This window comes from Apostichopus japonicus, chromosome 7 (assembly GCF_037975245.1).
Source record: "Apostichopus japonicus isolate 1M-3 chromosome 7, ASM3797524v1, whole genome shotgun sequence".
Taxonomy (NCBI): Eukaryota; Metazoa; Echinodermata; class Holothuroidea; order Aspidochirotida; family Stichopodidae; genus Apostichopus; species Apostichopus japonicus.
In genome coordinates this window covers 7,917,105-7,931,217 of record NC_092567.1, presented here as the reverse complement: position 1 = coordinate 7,931,217, position 14,113 = coordinate 7,917,105, and the positions used below count along the sequence as shown (strand labels likewise).

Below are 14,113 nucleotides of genomic sequence, written 5' to 3'. Positions count from 1 at the left end.
TTTCAATAATATGGAAATCCTTTTTATTGTTATATTCAATCCTTGATCATTGGTTCTGGTATCGAATGGTCCTGGAAGTGAGAGCTTGTGTCCAACTATATTTTTGAAAGTGTTGATGAACATACAATGCCATAGCAATACATCAAGCCTTTGTAAATTTAAGGTAACTGTGACAGTATCGGAATTCTGTTACAATCCAGTAAATATATCCAAATTGTGCAGACATCAATCCGATATACAAAGCTCTTTTGGAGAAACACATCCACTACTTCATGTATTACCGTGATCAACGTGTTAAACCTGTCGTATAACTGATGTACCATACGTCCTGATTTGAGTATTTGGGTAACATGTATATACTGTTTACTTTTATTTGTAAAACTTTTTTTCAAATATGAGTCTTTTGTTTTGGTAAACGTAGCAACATAACAATTATATTCATAATTATCCAACTGAGGCAGATGCCATACTACATATATTATAGCAGGGAAACTTCAGTTACTAAATGTGCGTACTAATGACGGGAAAGCCTTGTTAAAACTTTTTCGAATTCGCCTGTTTTATGTAACGCTTGCTGGTAATGACACGCACTTTGAATATGGGTACTGTTCCAATGAGATTCTCGCTAAATTGAACCTAATATAACGGTTCTCTTTAGACGAAAATCACATGTCACGGTACTATGATGTCTTTGCCTAGCTAAGTTTTTAACCTCGGATCAAGTCGTAGTTTCTAATTGGTACCCCGCACATAATCTTACCGCTTAGCGACGAGGGTCATGACATTTTAACCATCGGCATATACATTAAGACTGGCACCTAGGGGAGGGGGAGGAGAGGGAGAGGGGAGGGCGGGGACGGGACGGGGAAAAGGGAGGAGTGAGGAGTGAGGAGTGAGGAGTGAGGAGTGAGGAGTGAGGAGGGAGGTGGGAGGAGGGAGGAGGGAGGAGGGAGGAGGGAGGAGGAAGGAGGGAGGAAGGGACAGCAATACCCTTTCATGTTTTGTATTTGACATAAGAATATTATTCGAGCAAGAATGGCTGCCATAAATATCTAACTCAGGGAAGATGCTTCTGCATCTTCATTTGTCATATAACTCTCGCTCAATATTGTTCCCCACCAAACGTGAAACGTCTCAATTTGTTGTGCATATTTACAAGTGATATCAGGTTTTTTTTTCAGCATTACTATCATCCTTAATTTCAAATTTTCGTTAAAGTTTTTACGGTTGTCACACAGTGTGAAACACAGTTTGATTTGCACCTAGTTTCTCTTTTCTATAGTTGTAAATAACATTACATTGTATACATACAGCCTTAGCCTATATGTTACTGTAAAGTTCTTAATTAATTGCTGGTAATAATTCACACAAAGAACTGTATTTGAGGAGTGAATCTTACTTATTGTGTATATTCCAATAGCCCACTGGCAGTGTAGTGCATACATATATGATATAACACAATATGATATAATGCAATGTTTACAGCTATAATATGATGAGATTCAGCATTTGGTAGGATTGTTTAGACTAAGGGGTGAGTAGGTCCTAACTTATTGACCTTTAGGCTGGCCTGGTGGTGGACTGTAGAATGTGTTACTAGGGGGATTGCTTAAGAGGTATTTGGGAATAGTAACAGGTGGACTATTACATTTGTATTACAGGGGGTATTATATAAAGGCCTAGTACTTATCATTTCAGTTACTATGGTAGGCTACTTTCGAGATACACTTCCTTATTCAGCAACAATTTCTCTAGTGTGCAATCACGGAACTCGGGTGAAACTGACGGACGTATAAGTACGGGTATGTAGCTACAGTGTTAGATCACGTACCTATTTCATATACATACGCTATATGCTTCACGAGATTGTACAAAGCTTATGCACTAAGGATTTCAGGCACACAAATGCACAGTGATTTTGACAAGAACCAGTACTAAGTGGAATTTAGTAGTATTCGACGTTCATATTACAATGGGCTTTACTTCCTTAGCCCCAAACATTTTTTATAATTGATATAGGCCTACAAGTTACGGCAGTGATGTAGTGTGAAAAAAAATATCAATGTGTCTGAGTAGTGAGGGACAAGCGTTAATGTTAACAACTCTATCGCTATATTATTACTCTGCAATAAAACCAAATGAGTTGTAGCCTGCTAGACTGGTCTGTAACGACAGAGAGGTCAATAAAATACTACTATAACTAGCTTAATTCTATGACCTATACATCTAGGCAAATCATTTTGTATACACAACGTTGCGCTAATTGGATCGAGCTGATATTTAATTATAACTGGGCCTATACATGAAGTCAAAATAACTTTAGTCATTTTGTACGTTCAATTCGCCTGATCCAATCTTCTCATAAATAAAGTAAAAGACGGCTCCGTAGTGTATAATTACCACTATGAATTTCTGCACACAGCTTCAGTTGTTTTTGAGAGTGTATGTCATAATGCAGCACACACACACACACCCATATATATATATATATATATATATATATATATATATATATATATATATATATATATATATATATATATATATATATAAATATATATATATATATATATATATATATATATATATATATATATATATATATATATATATATATATATATATATATATATATATATATATATATATATATATATATATATATATATATATATATAGTTTAGTGAAGAGCGCAAACCCGCCAAAAAATATTGTCCTAACACACGCGATATATATAGATATACATAACATACATTATATCATCATAATGTGAGGTCAATAATGTCTACCATGCGCGTGCGGTTGAACTGGCGGAAGGATGCAATAACTATTAATCCAAACATTGCTTATAGATATTTATTAGAAATACTCCTAGCACGATCATTTCCTTTGCCGGAGAAATCCAAACAATATCTAGCCTGATTGAATTCGGTTTCATTTTCTATTTTACCCGCTGTAAGTTTTACAATGTGTTGGAAGGATGGAAAAGTATTAAAAGTATTATAAATGCTGTTTATATGTAACCAACTAAAGAAATCCTAATATGCTACATTAGTAGGTGCTATAGTTTTGTTCCCCTGTTCCAAGTGTAAGCAATCCTTATATGCTACATTAGTAGATGCTATAGTTTTGTTCCCCTGTACCAAGTGTAGCAATCCTAATATGTAACATTAGTAGTTGCCATAGTTTTGTTCCCCACATGTACCAAGTCTAGCTATCCTAATATGTTACAATAGTAGTTGCTGTAGTTTTGTTCCCCTGTATCAAGTGTAGCAATCCTGATATATTACATTAGTAGTTGCTATATTTTTGTTTTCCTGTACCAAGTGTAGCAATCCTAATATGCTACATTAGTAGTTGCTATATTGTTGTTCCCCTGTATCAAGTGTAGCATTCCTAATATGTTACATTAGTAGTTGCTATAGAAGTTGCTATAGTTTTGTTCCCTGTACCAAGTGTAGCGTTTCCTAATATGTTACATTAGTAGTTGCAATACTTTTGTTTTCCTGTACCAAGTGTTGCAATGCTAATATGCTACATTAGTAGTTGTTATATTGTTGTTCCCCTGTATCAAGTGTAGCAATCCTGATATATTACATTAGTAGTTGCTATATTTTTGTTTTCCTGTACCAAGTGTAGCAATCCTAATATGCTACATTAGTAGTTGTTATATTGTTGTTCCCCTGTATCAAGTGTAGCATTCCTGATATGTTACATTAGTAGATGCTGTAGTTTTGTTCCCCTGTACCAAGTGTAGCAATCCTAATATGTTACAATAGTAGTAGCTATAGTTTTGTTCCCCTGTATCAAGTGTAGCAATCCTAATATGTTACAATAGTAGTAGCTATAGTTTTGTTCCCCTGTATCAAGTGTAGCAATCCTAATATATAACATTAGTAATTGCTATATTTTTGTTCCCCACATGTACCAAGTGTAGCAATCCTAATATGTTACAATAGTAGTAGCTATAGTTTTGTTCCCCTGTATCAAGTGTAGCATTTCCTAATATGTTACATTAGTAGTTGCTATTGCTTTGTTCCCATGTACCAAGTGTAGCAACCTTTATATTTAATATTATTGTTTGCTATAGTTTTGTCCCCCAATATCAAGTACAGCAATCTTTACATGCTATATTAGTAGTTGCTATAGTTTTGTTCCCCTGTATCAAGTGTAGTAATCCTAATATGCTACAATAGTATTTGTTATAGTTTTGTTCCCCTGAATCAATTGTAGCAATTCTAATATTCTATGTAAGTATTTGTAGTTTTGTACCAAGAGTATAGCAATCCTAATATTTTACATTAGTAGTTGCTATACTTTAGTCTCCCTGTATCATGTGTAGCAATCCTCATATTCTACATAAGTGGTAGCTATAGTTTTGTTCCCATTGTAGCAATCCTCATATTCTACGTTAGTGGTTGCTATATTTTTGTTTCCCTGTACCAAGTGTAGCAACCCTAATATGCTACAGTATTGGAAGTACTTTAGCTTGTTGACGGTATAACATGCACCCACAAATTGATATATGCTCGTGTTACTATGCGTGATGATGCTGTCGAGCACTACTCCCTGTTTACTGTAATTCACGTATATGTGTTAATTGGATGATACTAAGTGTTCCCTTTTCGACCTTCTACCCCATGCATGATGCAAAGTTACACTTAGTAGCAATTGTCACAGCACTAACCAAACTTTCCGTGAAATTCGAGGTTGCTAGAGTTGTAGCTATATGACAATATATATATATATATATATATATATATATATATATATATAGATATATATATATATTGTCATATAGCTACAACTCTAGCAACCTCGAATTTCACGGAAAGTTTGGTTATATATATATATATATATATATATATATATATATATATATATATATATCGACATAGGCGTAGGAATTTGGGCGGGGGTTGCAGCCCATAGGAACATCACAAAATGAAATCTGAGAAAAGAGCAAAGTAAGTTAATGTCTACAACGGGGTTCGAAACAGACCTCTGATCCGAATCCAGCTATCGCTATAAATGTCTTTACTCTTTCCATTGTTTAAAATTTCCAGACATTTTTCGTTATTTGTTTACTTTTTTAAATATTGAATCTTGTCAGCAAGATTTTGATTAATATTAGAGATGTTATCATTGATACACTTTGCAACCTATAGGTCATTTTCAATTCCATTATCATTATATGTAAAAGCTTATAATTATTAACCCGGGCAGAATCCTTTCGTTTTGCCAATGATTTCCTTAATAACATTCCAGTTTTCCTGAGGTCAGTCATTTATTCACAGAATATTGTTTGTAAAGTTAGATTTCTTTGCTACGCGAATACTGGTTGCCAAATTGTTTTAAAATGGTGTATTTAAGCTTGTTTGAAGGAGTGCAGCTGTAAAGAAATGCTTTTGTAGTTACAGAACGAACACTACCGGAAGTAATCCATGGAACGACTTTCTGAGATCTCTTAATTGTGTGATATTTAAGTGAATAATGTTTACTACAGAAAGAATTAACATATGGTACATAAATTACACTTCCTGTCCTCTAACTATGTATGCCAGTATACTAAATAGGCCTTCACAACATATATCATACAGACACCTGATGTCCTCTAATGTTCAAGAATACATACATTTTGATACAAGTATCTGTCATCTTACTGTATGCAACAGATGCTACATACATTACACTTCCTATCATCTAACTGTATGTGCCAGTATACAAAATAGGCCTACATAAAGTACATTATACATACACCTGATGTCTTCTAGTTTTAAAGAATACATACATTATAATACCAGTATCTGTCCTCTAACTGTATGAACCATATGCTATATACATTGTACTTCCTGTCCTCTAACTCTTAGTGCCAGTATACTTCATAGGCCTACAAAGCTTACATTATACAGACACCTGATGTCCACTAATGTTAAAGAATACATACATTATAATACCAGTATCTGTCCTCTAACTGTATGAACCATATGCTATATACACTGTACTTCCTCTCTTCTAACCCTTAGTGCCAGTATACTTCATAGGCCTACATAGCTTACATTATACATACACCTGATGTCCACTAATGTTAAAGAATACATACATTATAATACCAGTATCTGTCCTCTAACTGTGTGCGCCATATGGTATATACACTGTACTTCCTGTCTTCTAACTCTTAGAACAGTATACTTCATAGGCCTACATAGCTTACATTATACATACACCTGATGTCCACTAATGTTAAAGAATACATACATTATAATACCAGTATCTGTCCTCTAACTGTATGAACCATATGCTATATACATTGTACTTCCTGTCTTCTAACTCTTAGTGCCAGTATACTTCATAGGCCTACATAGCTTACATTATACAGACACCTGATGTCCACTAATGTTAAAGAATACATACATTATAATACCAGTATCTGTCCTCTAACTGTATGAACCATATGTTGTATACACTGTACTTCCTGTCTTCTAACTGTTAGAGCCAGTATACTTCATAGGCCTACATAGCTTACGTTATACATACAACTGATGTCCACTAATGTTAAAGAATACATACATTATAATACCAGTATCTGTCCTCTAACTGTATGAACCATATGCTATATACATTGTACTTCCTGTCCTCTAACTCTTAGTGCCAGTATACTTCATTGGCCTACATAGCTTACATTATACATACACCTGATGTCCACTAATGTTAAAGAATACATACATTATAATACCAGTATCTGTCCTCTAACTGTATGAACCATATGCTATAAACACTGTACTTCCTGTCTTCTAACTCTTAGAGCCAGTATACTTCATAGGCCTACATAGCTTACATTATACATACACCTGATGTCCACTAATGTTAAAGAATACATACATTATAATACCAGTATCTGTCCTCTAACTGTATGAACCATATGCTATATACACTGTACTTCCTGTCTTCTAACTCTTAGAGCCAGTATACTTCATAGGCCTACATAGCTTACATTATACATACACCTGATGTCCACTAATGTTAAAGAATACATACATAATAATACCAGTATCTGTCCTCTAACTGTATGCGCCATATGGTGTATACACTGTACTTCCTGTCTTCTAACTCTTAGAGCCAGTATACTTCATAGGCCTACATAGCTTACATTATACATACACCTGATGTCCACTAATGTTAAAGAATACATACATTATAATACCAGTATCTGTCCTCTAACTGTATGAACCATATGCTATATACATTGTACTTCCTGTCCTCTAACCCTTAGTGCCAGTATACTTCATAGGCCTACATAAAGTACATTATACAGACACCTGATGTCCACTAATGTTAAAGAATACATACATTATAATACCAGTATCTGTCCTCTAACTGTATGAACCATATGTTGTATACACTGTACTTCCTGTCTTCTAACTCTTAGAGCCAGTATACTTCATAGGCCTACATAGCTTACATTATACATACAACTGATGTCCACTAATGTTAAAGAATACATACATTATAATACCAGTATCTGTCCTCTAACTGTATGAACCATATGCTATATACATTGTACTTCCTGTCCTCTAACTCTTAGTGCCAGTATACTTCATAGGCCTACATAGCTTACATTATACATACACCTGATGTCCACTAATGTTAAAGAATACATACATTATAATACCAGTATCTGTCCTCTAACTGTATGAACCATATGCTATATACACTGTACTTCCTGTCTTCTAACTCTTAGAGCCAGTATACTTCATAGGCCTACATAGCTTACATTATACATACACCTGATGTCCACTAATGTTAAAGAATACATACATTATAATACCAGTATCTGTCCTCTAACTGTGTGCGCCATATGCTATATACACTGTACTTCCTGTCTTCTAACTCTTAGAGCCAGTATACTTCATAGGCCTACATAGCTTACATTATACATACACCTGATGTCCACTAATGTTAAAGAATACATACATTATAATACCAGTATCTGTCCTCTAACTGTATGCGCCATATGCTATATACACTGTACTTCCTGTCTTCTAACTCTTAGAGCCAGTATACTTCATAGGCCTACATAGCTTACATTATACATACACCTGATGTCCACTAATGTTAAAGAATACATACATAATAATACCAGTATCTGTCCTCTAACTGTGTACGCCATATGCTATATACACTGTACTTCCTGTCTTCTAACTATCAGAGCCAGTATACTTCATAGGCCTACATAGCTTACATTATACATACAACTGATGTCCACTAATGTTAAAGAATACATACATTATAATACCAGTATCTGTCATCTAACTGTATGAACCATATGCTATATACATTGTACTTCCTGTCCTCTAACTCTTAGTGCCAGTATACTTCATAGGCCTACATAGCTTACATTATACAGACACCTGATGTCCACTAATGTTAAAGAATACCTACATTATAATACCAGTATCTGTCCTCTAACTGTATGAACCATATGCTATATACACTGTACTTCCTGTCTTCTAACTCTTAGAGCCAGTATACTTCATAGGCCTACATAGCTTACATTATACATACACCTGATGTCCACTAATGTTAAAGAATACATACATTATAATACCAGTATCTGTCCTCTAACTGTATGAACCATATGCTATATGCATTACACTTCCTGTCCTCTAAATCTTAGTGCCAGTATACTTCATAGGCCTACATAATTTAATATATGTGTATCACGGTATCACGTCTACTCATAATTTACACTGTCAAAGTATTTACAATCATATATATATATATATATATATATATATATATATATATATATATATATATATATATATATATATATATATATATATATATATATATATATATATATATATATATATATTTATATATATATATATATACTTAAAACTGCAGTTTGTGTTGAAAATCTGCTTATTTAACACCAACTGGTAATAACGTACAATAAAAATAAGCTTAATAACATCACTAAAATTTGCCAAATAAACGAGGAAATTGGACATTAAAGCGTTTAGTTTATGGAAAAACCAAGGTCGTGAACTAGTTGAATATATTCATTTACCATGTCTGTTTCGGACTTGCTAGATAAAACCTGAACACTGATTGGTTACGAAACATGAATGTGAACGATTCTAGTATAATAACAAAGCCGAAACTTGTTTGTGAAATTTCCAAAATCTGCACTGTTTAATGGAAAGTTCATAGTTGCTATGATTCATAAACAGTGATGTCGTCAGGACCATTTTTTTTCAGGGGGCACTGGTGGGGCACCAATGTCTTCTAGAGAAGGGCAACACAATTAATCACCAATAGAGAAGGTGCATGGTGTTTTAATGCTTTAATGGTGGGACTCGGGGGGGGGGCATTGTAATTTTGTACGGAGAAGTGCCCCTGCAGCTTGTACTATTGCCTCTAAATGTATGTACCTTAATACAAATTTACATGTCCAGCATATGTTGGTATAGGAACAAGACAAGTGTCCTCATCAGATGTGGGACAATACCAAATACAGGACGGACAGTAAAAAAGTCAGGTACATACTGAGTCTGATACTAGAGACATGTTTGGTTATCGGATGAAAATAATCCTCTATAACACTATACGAGTTACACTAAACGTGCGTCTAAACACGTAACCGACTGCACTAACGTTCAACTCTTAATTAAAGTATACTTATTACTTCTCTAATTACAGTACAATGTCACATAGTCACGGGTTGTATGTACAATGCAATAAATTACAAGCACAAAAGGCCCAATGCAGTAGTTTTCTTGTATAACCCTAACTTAATAAGGTAATATATGTTGTGTTATTCATAGTACAATACAGTTACTTTACAATATTGTAGTTTCATATCAGCTTCAGCTTGTATCACAATATAAATGTTATAAAACACATGTAAGTATATCATGTATTCATTTCACTATATGGAACAAACTACGTCACGGTCATTTAACATCATTATAGTTAATTGGTCATACGAATCAAACCTACGTTTACGGTAGAGACTAACGTTATCTCGCTCTGGAGTCTAATACTGTGATTTATTTTATTTGTATAGAATTTGGCTAGAAATGGAATTTATTCTCCTTGATGGTCAATTAATCTTACCTCTGCTCTGATTTTCTCGCCTGGACCTATTTCGTTAACTTTCCAGACTCTAAAATTTGACATGATAAAATGGCGGAACGGTTCATCATGCTTATTCCTGTTACGATGTGATACAATGTAATCCACATACACACAGTATGGAATGAAAAAACATGTCTTCATTACTTCCTGTAGAATCGAAATATTACAACCCCTGCTACCTGTTTCGAGAAGATTCCATTTATAAATAAACTTACAAGTTAACAGACAATACAGGCAATATAGCGTGTACCTTTAAACTACAACATGGGATGTTCACATCGTTTCCTGAGTATATTCAATAACCTTTATTCATCCGGTTTCTCAATATTATCACTATTAGTTTCAAAAATACAAACCGGACAATCCCGACCATCTTGAGATCAGTTCTGAATAATCATTCGAGTAGCTAACATTCTGTTTAGCAAATGTTATAACCTGTAACATAGGCAATCAAAGACGTGGACTTGAACAAGCATGCAGTAGGATTAAGAATTTAGAAAAGAGTTTAAGTCGACCAGTGATTATATATCAAGATGATACACTTCTAAACTCTCTGTATTCGTCAGGGGCGTCGGAGCCGGTACGGCCGGACCAATATTCACGGCGCAAAAAAAAAATAGGACTATGAAAAAAAAATGGCAAAAAAATGATGCCATGGCAAATAATGATGACGTCAAGTAGGCTAATTGGTGACTACTCTGGCATGGCAGGGGTCTTGTTTTCAAGCTCGCGAAGTGCCATTTCCTGCAATCAAAGCGTGCTTTGACCTCCCAAACGTCCCTCGATAATTATGATAGATGGCCACACTCTGATCTGCCGTACCAATCCCAAATAGCTTCCGACGCCCCTGTTCGTAGTTACGTTACACAAAGCTGAATAAACGATACCATGCCTTTCTACGAACTGAATTCGTAACATGTTTGTGTTAGGTCCCTCTTTATAATGATCAAGTATATTTTGTTGCAAGTGTACATCAGTAAAGCGACCAAATATATTTACAATTATGTAGCCTGGAGTCTGCTGTTATTTCTGACCTCTAGTCTTACTAAAAATCACGTGATAGGAATAGCTGTGGTGGTAACTTACAAGTCGACTTTTATCACAATAAAAGTAATATAGCAACCAAAAAACTTAATAAACGTACATCCATTAATAAGTTGAGCTCATTGGTACAGTCGTAGAATCCCCGGATCTAGCAACAATTGTAGCAAATGTGTTGATTTTGTGGGTTCGTTGCTTCAGAAATTTTCAAATTTTGGTACCATTTACGATTTGTGCAAACATTTTAAGGATATATCATTTAAATATATCATTTAAAGGTGGGCGCTTAAACCCAGTCTTGCAATTACGTGCTGTCGAAGTTTCCAAACGTACTGAAAGTTTGCTTTGCCTTTACGACTAATACTCACAGTGTGATATACATTTTTTTCAACGGTTCAGGAATCATGTTTGCCTGCAACTAATGACGTCGATGGGTTTATATTTCAACGCAGACGATCATTTTCTATAACAAAAGTGTCTAGATCTCTTGATATCAAATTAAATATAAAAATCATATTAGTTAAACAGACAACAATTTAACAGATAAAGCAAACATAATTTTAAGGTAAGTTATCCAAATGCAAAATCTGAAATTAACATCTTGTCGCTATTCTAACGCAAGTGAGCATTTCATTGTGTAACCCGTGATGTTATTTGAAAAACGTAATGGAACTGTATACTTAATAGTTACTTTCATTTTGAGGTCAATCTGAACGCTTCCCTTCTTGCCTTATCACATTGTTTACGTACTCTCGAGAAGGAAGTAATTTAGCTACGTAAGTGCTGTCTGAGCGCGATTTCAAAGAAAAGGCGGATATTTAAGGTCAATCGATATAAAGGTTACATTCGTAGTCATAAACAGATTGTGCGCTTGAATCCAGCCAATTCACTTTTATTTTGCATCGACTAAATATTACGTTATTTTCTGCGTATATAATAAGCCGTGTGAATTATAGCAGTATTACCATTCTCGGATGTACACTAAATATGTTGCTGGGCCTATGTGCATATTACCATGGTTTTTAACAACATGTTTTGCTACGCCTACGCGACCAATCGCGATGTGTTTCTTGGGTTAGGTACATTCAACACATAACAGCCTAGTAGTCTATATACGTGTGTGTTTCCGTAGTGAGCTCATAGGCCCGAGGTGACCAGACGTCCCCGATTTTCGGGGACAGTCCCCGATTACAGTGTGTTGTCCCCGATGAACAAGTGTCCCCGAAAATGTCCCCGATTCGTCAAAATGTTCAGGAATTTCGAAAATATCCCACATTATTAGTAAAAGAATTGTAAAAACAAAATTTAGTCAAGTGTGCAGTCGCAGAACGGAACTTATAACCAGTATTTCAGGTGGGCCAGTGTAAAGTGGAAACACTGTTAAAAATATGCTAGATCGATCTAGCCTAGCACTCTTTCGACCGTATAAATGGCAACTACGGCGACACAACGACACTTATAGTGTGAGCATGAGCAAATCACAAGCATTCAAAGAACCACGTAAAGTAAGTGGATTTCATTTAAATAAAAGCTACATTTTTGAAAATAAAATTGATTTAAAAAGTGCTTCAAAGTATCACCATTTTACATCTAAGCACCTTAGGCACTTGAAAATTTCTTAAAGGGGAGGGGGACAGCCCCTCCCTTTAACCCCTCCCCCATATCAGTCACGCAATAAATGTCCCCGATTTCAGTCACGAAAATATGGTCACCTTAGCTGAGGCTGAGTCTGTAATAGGGCGCAAAATTCGTCGATAAGTTCGCAGACAGTCATCAGAATAGGCGAATTAACATTCGCTAGACTGTTTGAGTGAGCCCTAGAAAGTGCAAAAGATGGGCCCGCAGGGGGAATGATAACATCTTTTGTTGATTGTGGGGGGGGGGGGGTTACACTCCCAGGCAAGTCAGATATCATGCTGATCATCTTTGAATACTGACAGAAAGAGCATAGTCTATTCAGATTTTTAAAGAGAATTATCGATGACTTTTTCAGTGATCAGTTTTATCGTTAATAATACCTATGTGGAAATAACATAAAACGTCAGCTAACTAGAGTGACCATCTGTACCCTACATTGCTGACACAATACCCGATTTGCCACAGTTTGTCATGCAAACTGTTTGGTATGTATTTTGTACTAGCTTAGTCTGCCCCACCAATCAGACCCTTCGCCCCCCCCCTTTGCCCCCCCCAGATGGAAAAGTCTGGCTACGCCACTGTTGTGGGGGTATGACGTGCTTACCGAGAGTGACAACTAGTATTGCTCGATACAGGTGGCAGTTGCCAACAGTGGAATTAAAAACTTCTTTACCGGTTTCGAACCTCTCGCCTTAGAAGCGTAGCTTTACCTACAAACCTGCAGGCGGTGTATTGAACCTGGTATCCAGTACTCATTTGTTCTCTGACGGTTGGTTCCAACATGGCCTACGGATTACTATTGTCAGATTGAGTTAACATTTTTTATTGATAATTGAATGGATGCTAACAACCCTTTTGTTTTATTTCTCTGTTTCTCCAATAATTAACAAAACACTGCTTATATTGAAATATTTTAAGTCAAGCAGCGTCCACAGTGCTAAACATTTTTACTGAATCTTTGTATTTGCAAACACTGTGCCAGGCGATGACTATGGTCTTTTTCTTTTCCTAAATGATTTGAATAATAATGACAAAACTACTATATACTAACATATAATGGTGAATTCCAGTAACATAATTAGATGCACGTTCCAACTTACATACGTGGCCAAACGTGTATTTATTTTTTTTTTCTGGGGACCTATATCATTTGAAAAATAACCGTTAACGTAATTTCAGTAACTGCACATCTGTCCAAGTTCATCACATCACAATTTCTTCATTAAAGGATTAGATTATAAAGATTAATGTTTTTCCTTCTTTTTTGGGGGGTCAAATTAAAAGATCT

At 35.2% G+C, this 14,113-nt stretch overlaps 2 protein-coding genes across 8 annotated transcripts in view; one reads left to right on the top strand and one right to left on the bottom strand.

Moving 5' to 3' along the window:
* Positions 1-14,113, bottom strand: part of LOC139970030 (uncharacterized) — a 407,172-nt gene that overhangs the window by 239,857 nt on the left and 153,202 nt on the right. For 5 of the 6 annotated variants that reach the window (XM_071975588.1, XM_071975587.1, XM_071975589.1 and 2 more), the window contains exon 1: positions 10,126-10,747. The exons of the other annotated variant lie outside the window; for it this stretch is intronic. The gene's annotated coding sequence lies outside the window, so the exon portion shown is untranslated. Of the gene's footprint in view, positions 1-10,125; positions 10,748-14,113 lie in introns of those variants that run through there. 6 annotated transcript variants of the gene reach the window in all.
* Positions 1-14,113, top strand: part of LOC139970086 (uncharacterized) — a 343,535-nt gene that overhangs the window by 203,644 nt on the left and 125,778 nt on the right. The gene's annotated exons all lie outside the window — the stretch shown is intronic.